Here is a 10,634-nt window from a genome sequence, read left to right as displayed (position 1 = left end):
CGTGTCCACTGTTGACCTCCTGAGCCCAGCCCTCGTTGGCTGCTGTCCGTCCCTCTGAGCTCCAACTCATCATCTCAGTTTGGCTTTAATTGGGCGATGCAGAGCTCAGATGTCCTGATGCAGCACTGGGGCACCGCTTTTCACTCAGATCATCTTCCAGAGTCTGTCCTGAGTTCAACTCCAGCTGCTGTCATGAAGCTGATTCTGTGTTTCCTGAAGTGAAGTTAAAACAGATTAATTTATGATGTGCCTCTGTGATAAAATGACTCACAAATGTTTGGTGTTGTGTTGTACTTTATGTCGTAAAGCTCTGTCACTCTGCACACCAGATTCATTTAATGAGATGGTTTGTTATTTCTTTACTGTGGTAAACTTACACTAGTCTATCTGGAAACGAGTGACCACAGAAGATCTTCAGGTTTTGTTGGGTTCTACTGGATACTGAGTAGTCTGCAGACTAAAGCCCATGCAATATATTTGTCTCACTGACAGAGGTTAAGAGATTACATCAGACAAACAGTCCGACGGATTTGTTTCACTGCTGATGATCAGGATATTCCACTAAACCCTGCAGTACTTGTACTACTTTTGCTCTGGTATGTCTGTTTTTTTACACAGACAAAGGTATATCTGTAATAAAATATCTTCTTACACGTTTCTCATTTAGTAATATTTGTCTTTTCTTATGTTGAAAGATTGAGTTATTAAAAATGATCACTGGTATTGGTGTTGTCTTTTTATGTTTTAATCACTTTTTGCAGCTCACATTTAAAATCTATCTGGCATGTGTACTTTATGTATATATATTTTCTGAAACTATACATATATGAGATATATTTATATATATATATATATATATGATCCCAATCAGGTTTTTTGGGCCTGAACTGATTCCGAGTCATTTGATTTTGTATGTTTGCCGATAACGAGTCCCGATTTGATACTTTTGTAACACATTTAAAACATGAACAAATTGAATAAACAGATTTGTGTATATATATATATATATATATATATATATAAGGGATCCAGAAGTAATACTCATTTCTTATCCCATCAATGAGGTAATTCTAATGTAAATGATTTCTCAGCTTCTTCCTTATTTTCTGGAGTCCAGATGATTTATCTGAAGGTTTTGGATGTATCGCTCCACAGTTGAAGGTTAGATCAGATACTGTACTAGTCAAAGGACCACCATGCGGAGCTGGGAACATGAAAGCATTGTGTCAGTGACCTTTCTGCTGGTGTTTCAGAAGCAATTTGCCACTGATATTTGCTCCTCAAGCATTTCTTTCCCCCCTGCTTTTTTTGTCCACTTTCATCTTTATCTTATCACAGTTCATTGTGTTTGCTCTCTTTCCTCACCAGGGGAGTTTAAATGCTAATTTTCAGATAGTGCTTCACTACTTTCTATTCCTTTAGTTTAGGTGTCCAACTTTTTCCCAAAATGAACAGATTTAGTGAGATAAAAATGTATAAAGTCGTTTTGTCTAGCTGGGTACTTTTACCACTATTATTCAATACATTTTTTTAAGGTCCCCTCCCATAAAAATCATGTGAGGCATCCAAAAAGTCGCTCAGTTGTTCCAGAACTGTCCTTATATTCACTGTAGTTTATTTGCAAGTGTCTTCATTTTGCAGCAGTTGTGTGTCAATGCTGACTGCTGTGTTGGAGCAGAGTTTGAGTTTGACCTCTTTGTGTTAATGTTTCATCTTGTGTTGTGAACAGCTGTGTTTGAGAAGAGAGAATGTGTTGTGTTTTACAAAGAGGGGAATCTGAGTTTTACAAATATGTTTAGGTTTAGAGCAGAGAGTGATGTTTTTGAAGCAGTTGATCAGCTGGTTCAGAGAATGGCACCTGGTGTTTTAGCAACTCGGAAAAACTGTAATAAATGTTTGTATTATTGTAATAATAAGCTTAATTAGGTTTTAATTTTAAAACATATGAACATTTTCAGCATTTGTTGCAAAATGATCCGAATTGACAGTGATGTTTATGTTTTGTTCGCCAAGTTAACCAGGAACTTGACAGAAAAACCTTTGAGTACGTCATTGTTTAAATTGATGAATATAATTTATTTGTTGCTAAATCTGTGTTTTTATCCACTATGTTTTGTTGATTCTGATTTCCTATTCCGAATAAGATATAAATGATCTAAAAGTACATATATAAACCATTGAGACTAGGGGAGTGCCAAAATATTGATATTGTGATATTTCTTGAGATTTAGTCCTGCAATTGATTCTCGATGAGTTCTCACCAAGTATCAATCTTTTATTTTCATCTGAAGAGGTTGTAAAATGTTTGTCATCCTTTGGTGAGACGTTCCTTTGGAGGTAGATAGGGGGCGCCGTTGGCTGTCGTGAGCACCAATGTGTCTGGTGGCTACTTGAATGATTTCATTTTTGTTCTGTTATTTACATCAATTCTACACTAAGTAGAGGCACTGCTGTTCATGTTTACTGTTGTTAACATTTAATTTTACTGATAATTCCAATTCAGTTGTTGTCGATGCTTGTCAAAGACATAGTGTTACTGATTTGCGAAAAAGTGTCTATTATGTGTTGCACAAAATAAGACACAAGTTGTTCATTATGATTGTGTTCAAGCTAAAAAATAATTGGAGAAATATTTTCTTTAAAAATATGTGTTCTTCTATATATTATGAGTTATTAGAGAGGATTTTTTTCCAATTATCGTAGTATTGTGATATCATCGATATTGTGAGACATGTAGCACATTGTACCTTTAGGTACCCAGTGATTCCCAGCCCTAACTGAGACATTATATATGAAATAGTAAGAATGGGATAGTCACTGAAGTAGCAATCCACAACCCTACTTGAATACAATCCTTCCATTTCTATATCCTGGCGTATTCTGACGTGCCGAAGCGCTGCAGTGGTTCGTTGACCTGCTGCCGGAGGTTCCTAGCACCCACAGAAGGAGAAGCATGAGGAAGTGTCAGATGCTGTGTGGACTGAGACCTGAGAACGTCTCAGAACTGACAGCCACTCTGAATCCAGAGCTGCAGGGTAAAGACATTGATAGGACACATGAGAAGCACTTTTTAACTGCATCTGTGGATTTCCCAGCTGAGAATTAGAAAAAAAAAATCACACAATTTCCAAAGATGGAGACTTCCAGGAAACGCCTCGGATTCCCATCTCGTCTGATTCTGTGTCCATCTGGATGATGTGAGAGCTGAATTTGACAGGAGATTTCGTGAGTTTCTTGAAATAGAAATGAATGAAACTTAAAATAACACTGAATTTTCAGGAAGGGGTCAATCACAGTGACTCTTTGGGTCACGTGAGGTTTTCCTGTCTGCCCTCCTGAGCAGCAAAGATCTTTCTTTGGCTCCAGAAATCTCTATGAGAGGAAGAATTCACAGATATAACAGTCAAATCAAAGCACTGGATGAGCCGGATGGACAAACTGTGAGAGAAACATCTCCAACAGATGCAGGCATCACTCTGACCTGTAGTGACAGTCATCGGAGTTTATAACTCCTACATTCAGATTGTTTTCATTTATATATTTTTGTTGTTGTCTGTAATTAAAAAATAATGTTACAGAGTCAAATTGGGCCTGTGTTTTAAATTGTACTTTGATGATTAGAAGTGTTTTTAAATCTTTCCCATCCATGCTGGCATCATCCCATCATTCATACCTACATTCTATGCAGCCATTTTATATTCCACTAGAGCTTAATCTGTCCTTGAATGCTAAGGGATGGGAAGTTTTCAAACGGCATTGATTCAGTATGTTTGTACCTTTTCATTTTTTCACATCAGCGGTTTTTGAAGTAAAAATGTCTCCATAGAGAATCTTGCTTTTGATATGATTTTGTGAGGATAAAAGGTCGATGACCCCTGCATGAATGACATGAACTGATTCTAGAAGATTTGAGTTACACAACGATGAAGAGCATATGATAGGAGGAGTAAATGTGTTTTATACTTTTTTAAAGTTATTTTTGTGCTTTTTCATATTCAATACTGACTGTGCTGCAGATACTTAAGTTTATTTTGTGTGGAGAAGGACTTATAGCTTGGGAGGATTTTGCATTGAAGGGCTGTAAGTTATCACAAAAGAGGGTAAACACAGGACTGATGGGAAATACACAGAGGCTAACTTCCATGGCAACAGTCCCGTACTGCTGCTGTGCAGAAGCTGTATTAGAACACAACACCATTTTGTTTTTTGGCTATAAACTGAATGATTATAATTTAAAAAACCACCATGAACTATATTAAAATAAATAAAAATACATTCGGACTAAGACTTCAAAGACCCACTTCAATGAAAATTGAGTTTTTGGTCAAAAATGTGATTATAAATTTTGCCTTAATCTTTAACAAAAAAAAATCTCAGGCAAACAATCCACACTGAGCGAGGCTGCTTAAAGTCCCCTTATGAGGAAAATCCTGTTTTTAGAGTTTTTGTTTTGACATGTCTGTGTGTCATTTTTCTTCTGAAAAAGAAAACAAATGTAATAAGAAATCATGCATTTCTGAGTATTTCTCTTTTTAAATCAATGTCAATTAAGCTGTCACAGACAGACTCTGTTTAAACGACATCTTTCCATTGACTGCAGTCAAATGAGCCGCCGTTCACATTTCTGTGGTCAAATCAGCATCACTGGATTTTTGGTGTGAGTTTCATCCAATACTTACGGTAGCAGGACTGAGAACGCTGGAAAATCTCCACCAGACTCCACGGAGCTTCTTGATGTGACCACGGAAATGTGAACGGCGGCTCATTTGACCGCAGTTGGAAAGGATTGTAGATCAATGAAAGAACATAAAAGAATGTCTACACTGGAGCCAAAGCTCCGGGTGTCAGGACTCCAACTCCCAGCTCCACCCCTGACCACCAGAGGGAACCCTCTCCAGAATACTGACTGCTTCTCACCAGCTGTACTCCATCATCTCCATTAGTCACACCATATTTAAGCGTTCACTCCACTCATCATCTTCGCGAAGTATTTGTTTGTGCCACCCTGCCTACAGTATCGAGCGTTTATTCCTGGACCTTATCTTCTGTCTCTGACCCTCTGATTGCCTGCCGCCTGCCCCTGACCCTCGCCTGGACTCTGACCTCTCTCTGTCTTCTCGGATGATCCTCTGCTCCTGTTTGACCTCTGCCTGGCTCTGACTACGTCTCTGTATTTTGCCATTTCCTGCTGTGGATGTTTAATAAACCTACCTGCTTGCACATGGATCCAAACGCCTCCGCGCCTTCGTTACACCGGGGTTAAAGGGTTAATGTAAACATAAAAATCTAATTAAAAAATTGACCAAAAGTCTATTCTGCTGCAGCCTGGAAGCTGATTCTGTTTGGATGCAAGAAAAACAACTTTTTTTTTCTGTTGAACAACAAAAACATAAAGCCAAAGCTGCCAATGTAATTATGACTGATCTTCAAACCACAAAATAATACAGTTATCGTTGAAAATCATTGTTAGAGCTTTTGTTGCTATGCAACCATGAGCTAGACATGCCTTTAATTCCCATCTTAAAGGCTTTGCTTTTCTGTTTTCCACTCACATTTTTTACACATTGTCATTCATTAGTGAATGATTGGGTTGTGGCTTGGTTTTCTTTCCTTCCTGTGTTCTGATGTCTGCTCATTAGCTGCTCTTTGCACATGGCCTTTATAGCTGGAAAAATTCTGCTCTGAAGTGAAATTGGTGAAAAACATAATCATCTCACTGATCTTTGTCTCCTTTAGTCAATGTATCTACAGATGCAGATTATATAGATGGAAAAGTAAAACATTTCTCAGCAGAACAACTGACCACAATTATGAAATGAACACTTTTTGCTTTCACAATCATTCTACCCAAAGAATAGTAAACATGATTTCCAAACGTAGAATTTTCTACACTTGATTTTCATAAAATCGGGATTTGCTATTACTATGTATCGTATTTCCCACACTACAGTGTTCCCCCATATTCGCGGTGGTTATAAGGATCAGAGGAATCCAGGATTGTGCCAAATACGCGAATACAAAGAACCCCCCACCCCCACGGCGCAAGGATGTCCGTTACTGGTCCATACTCATCAAAAACACTTCTGGTCGTGCTTTGTAAAACATTTATTAAAGAACATTGGGGTTTTGCTCAACATAAAGAGTTTTTTTTTTTTTTTTTTAATTCAGAACAAAAGATTGTACAGCGGACTGCGTACTTTATGACGTAGATGAGTGTCTTTCTGTGCCTTATAATCAGGAGCGCGCCCTTCCTCCTCCTTCAAATAATAAATACGTACTCTGAATGATAAATATCCTCCGCGATTATCCCCTTCAGCATATCAGGATTTTTTTTAACTGCTTCTGAGTCAGGTAATGCCATTTCTCCATGCAGGGGCATGGAGAGTGGATGGTGCTCCTCTCACGGAGCACCATCCACTCTCCCCCACTCCCCCACTGGAGGGGGCTCCGCTGTGCAGAGATACACATCAGCAGCGCTGCAGCACCACCTTCGGGTGCAAAAATGTTCATACAAGTGAGCTGTCGGAGTTTTAATGACGAACTGGAAGAGTCACATGACTGCAATATCAGAGAATACGTGAAACCGCAAATAAAGAAACCTGAATAAGCGGGAGATCACTGGGCACACTAGATTATAAAGCGTACCGTCAATAAACTTAGATCAAATCTAAGTCAGACCCAACTATAAGATGCATTAGGTGAGAGAAAAGAGTCAGAGATAAGTCCGTAACGGTTACGGCCCTGGTGTATCCGGCACGGGCTGCACGGTGGCGCAGTGGTTAGCGCTCTTGCCTCACAGCGAGAAGGCCCCGGTTCGAATCCCGGCTGGGACCTTTCTGTGTGGAGTTTGCATGTTCTCCCCGTGCATGCGTGGGTTTTCACCGGGGACTCCGGCTTCCTCCCACCGTCCAAAAACATGCTTCATAGGTTGATTGGTGACTCTAAATTGCCCCTAGGTGTGAATGTGAGAGTGAATGTGTGTGATTGAGGCCCTGTGACAGACTGGAGACCTGTCCAGGGTGAACCCCGCCTTCGCCCATCAGCAGCTGGGTTAGGCTCCGGCACCCCCGCGACCCCGACAGGGACAAAGCGGTCAGGGAATGGATGTATCCGGCACTCTTTGTGTATGGTTTGTCTGGTTGTGTGCTTGAGTTTGGGGTGAATGAGTTGGTATGCATGTGAGTTTTCTTTCTATAGGTATCTGAGCTGAGAGCTGCAGCTCTGCAGAGTGTGGACCTGCCCATCTGCACCTGGACCTCATCATGCCATCAGCTGAGGACCAGTGACGGAGGATCCACACCTGCTTAAAAGAGCTGACTTCCCATCCAAAGGCGGCAGCTTTTGTAACACCCTTTCTGGTGGTCAGCTTGCCCATGGTGTGAAACTCCAACTTTAAGTTCCTGTCCTCTTTACTGTGGACTCTGGTGGTGGAGCTTATTGTTGAGAGCCTGTGTCAAACTTTGAACTTTGACAGTTATACTTAACAGACCTGGTGGGTCTTAGTCTGAGTTTGTGGCTCCCATGTGGAGAGGTTTTCTATTTGATGTGTTGTAAAAAATTAACCCTTGTTTAACTTTTTCTTTCTTTGTTGCATTCTGTTTGTGTTCATTTTGCAGCTAACAGCAAATTAAAAGCTGCACACCACTACAGTGCTCCAGTCTGGGTTTCTTATTTTTATGTTACTCCTTATTCTCCCTTCCCCTTGGTTGGGATCGTAACAGTAACTCTATTTGTTAGCCGCATTAGCCCTGTTAACATAATCACAATACCTTTATCTCTCAACTGTGTTTGCATCATGTAAACAACAGATGGATACTGCTAGAACAAATGTTATCGTGACAATGGGAACTTCCAACCTTGTTAGTAACCCACAAAAAAATACAGTCCAACACCCTTACATGTTAGCCGCATTCATAATAACACCCAACCTTTTTTGCAACTCATAGAAAAACTGACATTTTGACAGAGCATAAAATGTACCTCACAAAATCGCTTTTACATCAAAAAGAACAACCAGAACTAATCCATATATAAATACAAAATGCAAATGTGACCAGACTGGCTGCACTCTAGAGCCCTGCCTTAAATTATAAGGCGCACCATCGTTTTTCTCCATGCAAAATACGCCATGGGAGACCAGGGTTTGTTTCCAGGGGGTGTGATAAGCTTTTTCCAGTGTGGGTCTGAAGACAAGACCCTTACCCTGGGCTCCCACAGCAAGCGTTACGGCTCTGATGCGACTGCCAAAGTCTTTACACAACTCTACAAGTTGTCTGCATCCAGTCACGTCTGACCTCTGTGATCTGGCCTCTCCAGCGCTCCAAATCTATTTTGTTGGGCTCAAATTTTTGCCGGATGCTGGAGCCGAGTCGCAGCTCTTTTTGTGGCTATTAACGTATTAATGACCTAAATTGTTATAAATGTCAGGTTATTGTGTAAACCTACGTGAGTTCGGAGTTTCGAGAGGTCGTCAACAGTCATCCCGTAGCCAACGGGGGTCATCTGCTGAAGCCAGACTACTCCCTATGTCTCTATGAAGCTAGACTATGTATAGCCACAAGGGGGCCTGAGTTTGGCCTCCCTCTGCTGGTCCTTCAGCTGGACAAAATACAGTGTTGTGTTAGAAACGGCATTCGGCTCAATACTTCTGCCAAGCCCAATGTGTGGATCAGTGAAAGCTGAAAAATGAACAACTGTTGTTTTTGAAAAAAAAAAAACATGTCGGACTTTATAGCTGTACTTTTTCTAATGTTGTTTTGAATGAATACTGTGCTTTGTTATATAAATAAACCAAAACATTTTATGAGTATGAACCGCTTTCCTCACTATTGTATTAATAGTTTATTCCTACATTTAGTTTGTAACTAGATCTCTTTTTTTCCTCGTACAAAAACAGAGATTTCTCACCTAAGATCAGAGGACAACAGCAAAACAAGGATGACTGCTATAATCCAAGACTAAGAAATCTGAGAGGAAGAAAGACTGCCTCATTTAAAAGCTTTTAATTTATTTCTGCACCTTTGGGTTCCTTTTTAAACTTTTTAGCCTTAGTTGATGAACTAATGTTTAATATGCCCATTACTAAAAAGAAAACAGGATAATCAATCTGATAGGATTGAAATTAGAAATGGTCCTCTTGGTTGACACAGAAAGAAAAAGACATGTCTGCCCTCGTGAAACTAAAGATTGTTCCTTTGGGGTTTTTTTTTATGCAATCTGATCTTGAATGAGCTCAAAATCATTAGCGCCTACATGTCAGTATGTGTCAGACAGAATAAAAGAGTGTTCAGCAGATCATAAGACAGTCACCAAACCAAAATACAAAACAGGAAATACATATATTTAAATAATCGGGTTGTGTTCTACTATGTGTTTAAGTTACTTTAAAATACATGCTTTGTAGTGGGACCTCCGTTTTTGACAAGTCAAAGCTTCACAGGTGTGTTCTAATCTCCAGGAGGCACAACTGTGAAGCTCTGACTGGTTGTGACAGGACAATGTGTCCCCCCAAAAAATAAACAAGACACTTGGACACTTTTCTCACTGTAGTTGTCTTAGTAGTGATGCCACAAACTAATATTTTAATAGCCGACTAATCCCCGACTAATTTTTTCAGATTAGTCAACTAATCAGGTCATGCACAAACTGGATGTAAAACACACATCTTAACCATAATTAGCTTTAAACTGACTAAAAACTGGATATATAGCATTACCTGTGATAATGCTAGTGTGAATGCTGTTAGAAGAATTTGATAGCTAAAGATGCTGAAATTTAGTGCTAAAAACACTGAAGCATATAGCTGAAAACGCTGAAGCTGATATTCAGCTAAAATATTAGTCAACTGCCAAATCAGCCTTAAAAACTGAAAATATCCTAAATTAGCCAAAATAGCTAGCATTTAGCTGAAATATTAGCTAAACTCTAAAATAGCCAAAAAACACCTTAAATGTCAAAATAGTCCAAAATGCTAGCAGAATGTCATTTTAACTTTCAGCTTTACTAAACTCTTACTCTATAGAATACAAAGTGACGACTTATCGACTATTAAATTGGTCGACTAATTTAATAGTTGATTAGTTGACTAATCGTGGCAGCCCTATATCTTAGTAATCTTTTCTGTATGTCCTTTTGTTCTCAGGTGGAGAGCTTGATGCAATCAACCCAATAAAGACGAAGCCAAGAATCCTCTGTTTTTCACACAGACCCTTGCAAGATTACTGAAAAATTCTAAAAACATAAAGCACATTTGTGTTTGCACCCTGCAGATCTCCAATCAGCTTCTACATAATCCTTAATTAGAACAGGTAGAAGTTTACTTGTTCGCTGCTTTTTCTGTCCCTATTCTTGGAGCATCATTTCTCTGTCTTTGCCTCAGGGATTTCCTCCTTATGTCTACCTCTTCCGTCAAACACCTCGTGCATCCATAACAAAAGCACACTCAACCTTTCACTTTTGTTTCCATGGCAACCAGCATCACATTTCAAGCTCTTCTCAGTGATGACCAGCACTAACCTTGGACCTCAAACCACCTGCCGACTCTCACTTGCTCTCTTCATAAATAAAACAAATCTGCATTGGCCTTAACCAGAGGTTGGTGTTTCCTCAGAAAGGGGGACAGCAGCCCCCCCCCC

This window comes from Oryzias melastigma, linkage group LG8, assembly GCF_002922805.2.
Source record: "Oryzias melastigma strain HK-1 linkage group LG8, ASM292280v2, whole genome shotgun sequence".
In the NCBI taxonomy this organism is placed as follows: Eukaryota; Metazoa; Chordata; class Actinopteri; order Beloniformes; family Adrianichthyidae; genus Oryzias; species Oryzias melastigma.
The sequence above is the reverse complement of the archived record's forward strand: the minus strand, read 5'-3'. Positions refer to the sequence as shown.